Source organism: Brassica napus, chromosome A5 (genome assembly GCF_020379485.1).
Source record: "Brassica napus cultivar Da-Ae chromosome A5, Da-Ae, whole genome shotgun sequence".
NCBI classification, from domain to species: domain Eukaryota; kingdom Viridiplantae; phylum Streptophyta; class Magnoliopsida; order Brassicales; family Brassicaceae; genus Brassica; species Brassica napus.
In genome coordinates, this window is record NC_063438.1 from 18971112 (window position 1) to 18980888 (window position 9777).

General features: G+C 30.9%; 1 pseudogene; it reads right to left on the reverse strand.

Moving 5' to 3' along the window:
* Positions 1-4103: 4103 nt before the first annotated feature.
* Positions 4104-9119, reverse strand: LOC106403645 (annotated as a pseudogene).
* Between the last annotated feature and the right edge of the window lie 658 nt (positions 9120-9777).

Below are 9777 nucleotides of genomic sequence, written 5' to 3' on the forward strand. Positions count from 1 at the left end.
GAGAGTGTTCACCTACCAATCTACAGATCGGAGCAACCACCACTGACCGAGGTTCCACTCCTTCGAGAAACGCCTCACCGCTTTTGAATCTGGAGGGTTTGAGAAGGAGGAAACTCTTGAGAAATTCACGCGTCGCCGCCATGAGAGCACCGCCGTAAATCTGAAGGGTAAAATAGATCCGACGAGCTATCAGCCCTAAAAGCCGACTCTCTGAACATCCACCACTCCTTTCACCTTGCCGCTTCTCCATAAGCGTCAGTAACTGTCGGCTATTGATCCTCGCGAGCAGATCTTTGGCGCTTGGTTTCCCGGCGAAAACAGAGTAGAGAGTGTATCAGATGGGGATGTGGAGGTGTTGATGAGAGCAAAAAGGAAAACCAAGAGAAAGGGAGGGGGACGGAGCCTCCAGCACCGGCAAGGAGCGCCGAATTGGAGCGGAAGGTGGAGGCGGCTAGGGTTTTTTTAAGTCAAGTAGAGAGAAAAAGTTTTGCCCAAATATGAATTGCTTCTCTATGAAACTTTTTTTCCAGGTGAGAAAAAATAAATAAAATATAGTTCTATAATTTTGCTACAAATAAATACGAACCAATTAAAACTGCACGCAGAACTACAAGATATGTCTCTGATTCCTAGTAGAGAATCCTGAATTCATTTTTGTAGTTTTTATTATTCTTTATACTATTTCCTTAACAATTAATAAGTGTACTAAATAGTATTTTTTTTTTTTGAAACACATACTAAATAGTATTATTATATGATCATTTCAATTTCTGTAAATAGGTCCTAATGAATAACATGTGAGTCCCATTAAAAGTGTCATCCCTCTCTCCCTAGCTGTCAGTGCTTTTCTTTCTACAACAGTTAAGAAAGTTTGATAGTTTAGAGAAATTAATGAAGTCTCTCTTTTGAAATCTATCTTCAATTTTACTTTCTCATTTATTTGTTTGCTCAAGTTTGCAAGCTGTCTGATATTTTGGATCTGATAGTAAATTGTGGTTTAAAGATCTAGAGTCTAGACAATAAGAAAATCAAGTCAGAAGTCTGAGAATTAAGATTTAGTGTTTATTTTATTTACAATCTATGTTGGCTTCACAAGCAACAGTACATTGTTTATATGTTAAAATTTTTGGTTTTGGATTTATGTAAATCATTATGATCTTAACAGATAATAATTCAGAATATTATATAAATATATTCATAAGTTGTCTATAGTTATCCATACACCCGACAAGAAGGTGAAGAAGTTCTTTTACTTAGTTTGTACCCAACCCACTTGATATTGTCTTCAAAATAATGATCAGATTCTTAAACTTATTTTTCGTTTATAACTATATAAATTTCAGTTTCCGCTTCAGCTTCAAAAACTGATTTTTAAAGTTCTAGTTTATAAACAAACCAAGAAAAGGAAGATAGATAAAGATTATTGTGCGAGTGAGACCAGTTCAGAATTATGAACTTGAGCAATTCTTTTATCTTAATATATATGAAAAATGAATTCAAGGCAAAAAAGGGAGAGTGTGAGGAGAGAAATCACATGTTGTCACCTAATATTCTAAGTCTTATGTCAAAGTGGATAAGTCTCTCTACACATCTTCTACGTGTCTCTTTTCTTTTCACTCTTCACTATATATATAGATAACACATTCACTTGTACATAAATTCAAATATGAACGAAATTATGAATTCACATAAACTAAATATTTATATAGATTTGTCTTTATGCAACTAACATTATGCATTGAATTTACACCCACAACATCTTCACTTTCACTCCTCCTCCTGCCATCTCCGACCTATTTCTATTTCCATTTCTATATTCTTTTTAAAAATAAAAAATATATTATAGCAGTGGATTTAATTACTCCATGTCTCTACAATATAATTCTTTTATTTATAAAGAAAATATAAAAAAAATTGTTATTTTCATCTCTAAATACATAAGCAAGAAATAAGATTCTTTTATAATAGAAATCTCTATTTTAAAGACAATTATAAAGATGTACACTGGAAATGTTCTAATATACAAATTTCATGCTAAATAACATATGACCAAACATGTTCAAAGAAACGGAGATGGGCGAAAAATAGACAGGAGAGTATATATAAACTTGTTGTTTCATCATTGAAAAGGGCACTTTCAAAAATGTGTAATGATCAATGTTGGGTAACCAATAAACCAACTTGGTTTAAAAAAAAAAAAAAAAAAAAAAAAACTTGGTTTATAAAAAGATGCTTTATTTATCTTGCCTCTCAATCTCTCTCGCTATACACATACACATAACCGTATAGAATAAACAAATCATTGTAACGTTCATGTGGGGGTTTCAAAAACAATCATGATAATTATTGCAAACGCTAGAACAGGTTGGTTGTACAATTTCTAAAATGAATAACCCATTTCTATTATTTTATCTCTTAGGGCAGAAACCTTGATTGTTTCATCAACGTAAACTCATGCGATAAAGTAATTAACAAAGTAAGATAATCTCCAAATTATTTAAATGAGTGGGTGGAGACTCGTTTTCAAATTTCTATCCCATGGTTTATTACTTTCTCTTCTTTATTTGTAACAATCAGAACGCAACTAAATGTATGATATTGATAAATAATAGTATAGGGTATAATTTTATAAATATTTAGGAAATAAAATTGTTATAATATTTTCTACCCGTGCAAATAATTGTTGTAACCGACCCTACCCTATTGTCAAATAATTCGAATATACAATACGTTTGAGAAATGACATCTAAAATAATAATTACAATAATAATAAATACTATAGTTGTGGATTTTTTTTTTTTTGAACACCACTATAGTTGTGGATAAATTGACTAGTGCCCCCACATCAATGATTGTGATGCATTACATATACGTCTATATGACTATATGTCTATATGTATGTGTTTAAAAAGAAGAACATATTCAATCACATACTTGTATGTATTTAGAACACAGACTTATATCTATGTTCAAAGTTGGTCCAGGCTTCGACGAAGGCTTAGGCAATGAATGAGAGATGGAGCAAATGGTGTGCCATACACCTCAAGTGAACCCTCCATTTTTTCATCCCATTCAGCAAAAATTTATAAATACATTACATTTGTGAAAGATACAATGTATCAGATTTTTTTGTCTTTTAGCCAAAAAAAGTGGAGGACTGCTTTTACAAGACAAAGGGAGTGTAACAAGCAGTCCAAACTTTTTAAAAAATAAATTTGAAATATCATGATTTGTTAATGTTGTATTTTTTTTTATTCAAACTATCATATATCCATATGCCTAGTGGATGAACCACATCAAAATTCCCCATTCAACAAGATTTTACAATTTGATTAAAAAGATGAATGATACATAAGCAGTCTAATTTTTTTTGTCTTTTATAAAAAAGTGGATGAACCACTAATGTTTCTACACACTTGCTAAATGGAGTGTTTCATCCATGATTTATATATAACAGTTTTTTATATATCAATGAATTTTATTTCTTCCTCATTTATAATAAAACTATATTTATGTGACATGTAAATTCTATTTATATTTGTTTAATGTTAAATATTATTTTATTTAAGTGCAACATTTGATTTGTATAACGAACACCATATTTTCTATATATAATATATTTTTATTTTACATCATACTTTATTTTAAAATAATGTGTTATTCTTTTGTTTTGAATTTTTTTGAATATTAAAAATTATTGAGTTAATTAATATGAAACTCGAAAATATGTACCAAAAATACAATTATATTTTTTATATCATCCAAGTAGAAAATTATTTTTAATGTTCAAAATAATTATATATTTAATTGAATTAGTTTTATTATATTTTAATAAAAATATTATTATATTTATATATAAAACTTTCTAAAAATATTATATTTTTAATAAAAGTAGATAGTTTGAACTAGTTATAACAATATATTTTATTTATTTATAATATTAAATAAATTCAAAATAACTATTTTAAAATATTTAAATATAATTATAAAGTAAATAATAATTTAATTATTTTAAATTTTATTTTGAATTGATTTTACACCACTTTTTATCAAACTATAATTATTTTAAAATATCTAAAATTAGATACATATTTAATTTTAAAACTAAAATAATAATATATATGTTTAAATAATTTTATATTATATTTGAATATTTTTTTATTTCTCATCTATAAAGTATTTTTAAAATAACACCTTTAATTATGAAAATAAGTAATATTGATTTTTATATAAATTAATTTAAATTTGTACAATACTTTAGACCACTTTTTATCCACTTTCACCATTCAAACATATATTTCGAACCGCTAGATCCGGTTGGTCCACACTTGAACCGCTCGATCTGCTTGATCCACTCTTGTTCCGCTCAATTCGCCAGATCCGCAATGCTTGATCCGCTTTCTCCATTCGGAGCCGAAAACGGAGGAAAAAGCTTCTTTTTTTCTTCTTTGCGTTAACAATTTCCAAAAACCTCAACTCTAAGAACAACTTTAACAACGAATTCAAGTAGAATTCTTAAAAATAAAAGAAAATGTAAAAAAAAAAAAACATGAGAAACCCAATATGACAGATGTCACTCAACTGTTTTTTCAATTGATTTAAAAAAATAAAATCTCAATTATGTAATTATAATAGTGATATTTTTTCTTTTAGAACTCAACACAGATTCTTATTGATAAAAATGCTCTAAAATGGTAATTTTGGAATAAATGGGAGGGAAATTAAAAAGTGAAAAAGGTAAAAAAGTTAAAATAGGAGAAAGAGGAAAGTGGAGTAAACATGAGAAAAAAAAACAGTAAAATAAATTTTACTCATGTCTATTGTCTAGTGTAACATTTTCTTCCATTTTAACAGTAATCAAAGGAAATAAAGAAAAGAATGTTTTCACCTGACTGATAATGAATGAAAGTAAATATGAGAAAAATAAGTTTTCTGCTCAAATATTTATTCTAAAAGTACTTTTCAATCAAAGCAAAGCCTAAGTTAAATTTTAAAGGTCTGACATGACATGAAAATTAAATAGATTTAACTTAGTAAACTAATTTTATGTATGTATAAATTATTAGTTAGGATCAAATTTCCTTGGGATCCATTAAACATAAGTAAACAAAATTTAAAATGTATTTTTCATAAAATATTAAATTTACAAAGATTCGTACATGATAGGCTGAGATCGTTGTTTTACGCATTAAGCCATATTTCTGGAAAATTTAGAAGACAGAACTTAGTTCAGTGTAACTGGATATTGATCTACCAAATTAGTTAAATGACTTTAGGTTAATCTCTAAGGGATAGCTATGATGAGTGGTTGGTTAAAGTTAAATTACTTATTTGTGAACTTCTGGACTGGAAGAAAGCTGATAAATGTATAAATTCTCTTCAACAGTGATAATATTAAAATACTTTAAATTTGAAAATTCTGTGTTGTTTTTAATTTAGTATGCAACAAATAACCAGCCATAAAGTTTTTTTAAAAAAATTATTTTAGCCAAAAACTGTTATTGTTGTATGTTTTTGTAGTTTTGATTTTTTTTAAATGAGAGGGTCAAAATAAGAAGATGAATTTTTAATAAACTTGTTAATTTAGCAAAGGTATCATTCTAAACATATTTCATATATATTAAAGGGAAATTGGATCCTATAACCATAAAAAATATAATTCACTAAGTAATCATATTAAAACTATAACTACCATATACTACATATTAATAGAAAAGTAGACGAAAATACCTATTTTGGTGATTAAAACTCCAAATCGTAAAATTGCTCATGTGAATATATCGATGTCTATTGATGCAAGTAACTGAATTTGTGTGAAGCTTCGGAAGAAGAAAAGAAAAATGAAATGGTACACATTATGAGAACGAACAAATAATTGATATGAGAAAAGGAAAGTAGAAACATGGTGAACTTTGCCAGGCGGTGTTGTCAGTGGCAGATCTAGAAAATAAATATAGTGGGGGCAAAATATAAATTACAATTAAATAAAATTAAATAATAATATCTTATAAAAAAATCAGCAAATAAAAAACAATTCTTACAAAACAACTCTACGTTCATTCATCATTTGGAATTTTTTAATCACTTTTTCATTTGAAATCAAGTCAAATAACTCTTTTTCAATAAAGCAAACCATACAATCACTTAGAAACTGATCTCCAATTCGGTTACGTGCAGCTGTCTTCACTAGTTTCATTGCTGAAAAACATCTTTCAACACTTGCGGTGGCAACTGGCAAAGTTAGAACTAACTTTAAAAGTTTGTAAACCAAGGGATGTGCTAGATGCTTTTGAGTTTTCACCATCAAACATGAAAAATCTCCAAGATTTTCTACACTCTTAAACCTTTCGTCTCTACGTATATTGTCGATGTAGATATCAAGTTGTTGCTCTAGAGATAAAAGCTCACCATAGCTAAAATCATCTGGATATAACTTAGCTAATCGCACCAGCTTCTCTTTGTCAAACCCATGGAATGAATCAATCGGGCTTAAAGCAGCCATACAGATAAGTAGATCAGTGGTTACCTCCGTAAAACGATCGTTGAATTCTTGAATCTGTAAATCTAGAACCGTGCAAAAGCAGTTGACCTTATAATGATGCATATTGCTTATGTTGGTTCTCTTCCTTGGATTCCTAAGATCAACAAAATCTTCTTCCATGATAAGCATCTCAACACTATGTTTCTTACAGAAAGAAGCAACTTTAGCCATAAGCGTATCCCACCCATCATTTCTAAGCTTCTGCAACTCTCGTTTAGTGGATTCTACCAGTGACATAGCATTCAAAATATCTTGATCTTTCTGTTGCAAACTCAATGACAAATTCGTAGTGAGCCCCAAAATGTGTAACATAAGATGCAAATAGAACACACAATCAAATGTGTGAAAGTATTTGAGAAGACCACATGCTTGACGTTTCTGTAAGTCTTCCCAACCCTCATCTTGGATATACTCAAGAACTTTAATGGTAGTAGAAAACAACTCTTCCAACCTCAACAATGTTTTGTGATGAGTACCCCAGCGAGTAGTTGCAGGTCTTGATAAAGAACGTTCCTGATTTTGTCCTGTCCCAGTCTTAACATCACCACTCTTGATTCTTTTTTCCAATTCTGCACGCTGAATTTCTCGAAACATATCTTGTCATTTACAAGAAGCCCCAACAGCATTCAACAATGTAGAAATCATATCAAAAAAATCAGCAATGTCAAAGTGCTTTTTTGCAACAGCCACCACAACTAGCTGAAGCTGATGAGCGAAACAGTGAACATAATACGCTGAACTGCTTTCTCTAGCAACCAATGATCTCAACCCATTAAATTCACCCCTCATATTACTAGCTCCATCATAACCTTGCCCTCGCACATTTGTAATGCTCATCCCATATCTAGCAAACAATTCATCTATAGCAGACTTCAGAATTAATGAAGATGTTTCTTTTACATGAACAACTCCAATAAACCGTTCTTTGATTGCTCCACTTTTATCAACAAATCGAAAAACAACACCCATCTGCTCTTTATGAGAAACATCAGCAGACTCATCAACCAGCAAACCAAACACACCATGATCGATTTCTTCTAAAATAGCTTGTCGTACTTCTTTTGCAAAGGAATGGACAATATCTTTTTGAATCTTGGAAGAAATCATCTGGTTATTTCCTGGAGCATTTTTAAGAATAACCTTACTTATAGCCTCATTATGTTCTCCTGTGTATTTCAAAAGCTCCAAGAAATTTCCTTTGTTCGCATCCTCTTCTTTCTCACCATGGCCACGAAAAGGTAATCCTTGTCGTAACAAGAATCTCGAAGCATCAATCGAAGCATTTAAGCGAATACGATACTCATTTTTCGCCTTGTCATCTTGTTTAAACAGAGCATGTACTATAGATTGATGTTGATTCATCAAATCCTCACATTTCTGAGCAGCAATAATGTGGCAACTGCTGTGTGGTTTACCCATATGAGTAAGCAATCTCTCTGGCTTTTTCCAATTGTTAAATCCTTCTTTCACAAATGCATCACTTCCACCTTGCATTCGTACCTCATCTTTAAATAAGTAGCAATATAAGCAAAATGCACTTTCTTTAGATATGCTATACTCTAGCCAACTACCATATTGATCAAACCAAGCTGGATTGAATCTTCTTGTTCCACTTCCTTTTGATATTTGTTTAAAGTTATGACCATAAGGTTGACATGGACCCTTAGTTAGATATCTACGTCTAACCTCGTCTCTTTGATTTGCAGGGTAATCCATTATGTCTTTCCTTTCACCAGGGTCAGATGGCAAATCATCGATATCAGTATCAAGTACTGGAGGAGATTTTCTTTTGTCTTTCCTTTCACTGGATTTAGGTGGCAAATCATCGACATTAGTTTCAGGTGCTGAAGTAGATACTTTTTTGTAGTATTTTTCCATTGACGTTTTCTGAAAAAAAAAAGATGCGTTAAACAATACAATCGAAAGATATGAACTTTAAAAATCCACTTTGACAATGTTGACCGAGAATTTTATAGTACTTTATCATCATCATCATATCAGACTCAGAGAAATCAAACCAAGTCAGCTACTCTACTTTTAAAATTATTCAAGGGCACTGTTTAAAAGAAAAATCAGTAGAATTGTAGAAAAGTTTAGATTTAATTATAAGAGGTATATTTTCTTTACATGATTAGAATAAATAAACTATCAACTATAAACATTAATAAAAGAACAAATACAAAATAACAAAGAAAAAAAATTACTACTTGTCGTCTCGAACTTCGAAGGTGACGATGAACAAACACACGACAAAGATATTTGATTAGGGTTTTTAGTTTGTTAATTTTTTAGGTAACTTTAGTATAATTATGTCAATTTGGTAAAAAATAAATATGTTTCTAAAATGGGCTTTGGATAACTTGATTGAATGGGCTGTGGCCTGTGGGGGCAAAATAAAAAATCTCACCATGGTTATAATTTTTTTTAACCAAAAAAAAAAAAAAAAAATTTTGTGGGGGCAGCTGCCCCCTCCTTAGCCTACGTACGTTCGCCCTTGGGTGTTGTGAAGAAGATTGGCGGCAAAATCGATGTCAATGTTAATAGATCACGTGTGCATACCGGTGGTTAATGATTTGATGATTCAATAAACAACAATGAAGATGAGATTTAGATTTTGAGAAGATAAACACCGTTAATATATTATACTATTCTATTTAATGATCATAGTAGCTTCTCCACAAATCAAACTTCATCTGCCTGATGATTCTTATCATTCACTTCTGAAGAAGAACAATTCAAATTAAAATGAACTATTTTATTATTTTCTATTCTATTTGAAAATCATAAAACAGAAATGCAATTTTATTATCATTCACTTCTGGGCCGACCATGACCAGCTCGCCATATGGCGAGTTGGGGCGTCCAAGATCCGCTCGCCATATGGCGAGCTGGGCCCTCCACAACCCACTAGCCATATGGTGAGCCAGGACTGCACCTTATAAACATCATGCACTCTCGTATCGTCTTCGTTGCTTCCTACTTCGAGCCTCGGCTACATTGTCTCTTGTTTTGCTCCAGTGGAGTTATCATTGAAACTTTACGATAAAAACCGCAAAGATTTATTTTCTCGAATCAATCGTATAAAACAATAACAGTTAACACCACAGTTGTCTTGCCTATACGATTTGTTTCCACTATTTCGTAAAATCAACATCGTGCAGAAGGTGATTTCTCCGAAAGAAGTCGTAAAAATGTTTTACTCGAAAAACGGCCCAAAGGGTTTAAAACATGGCAGA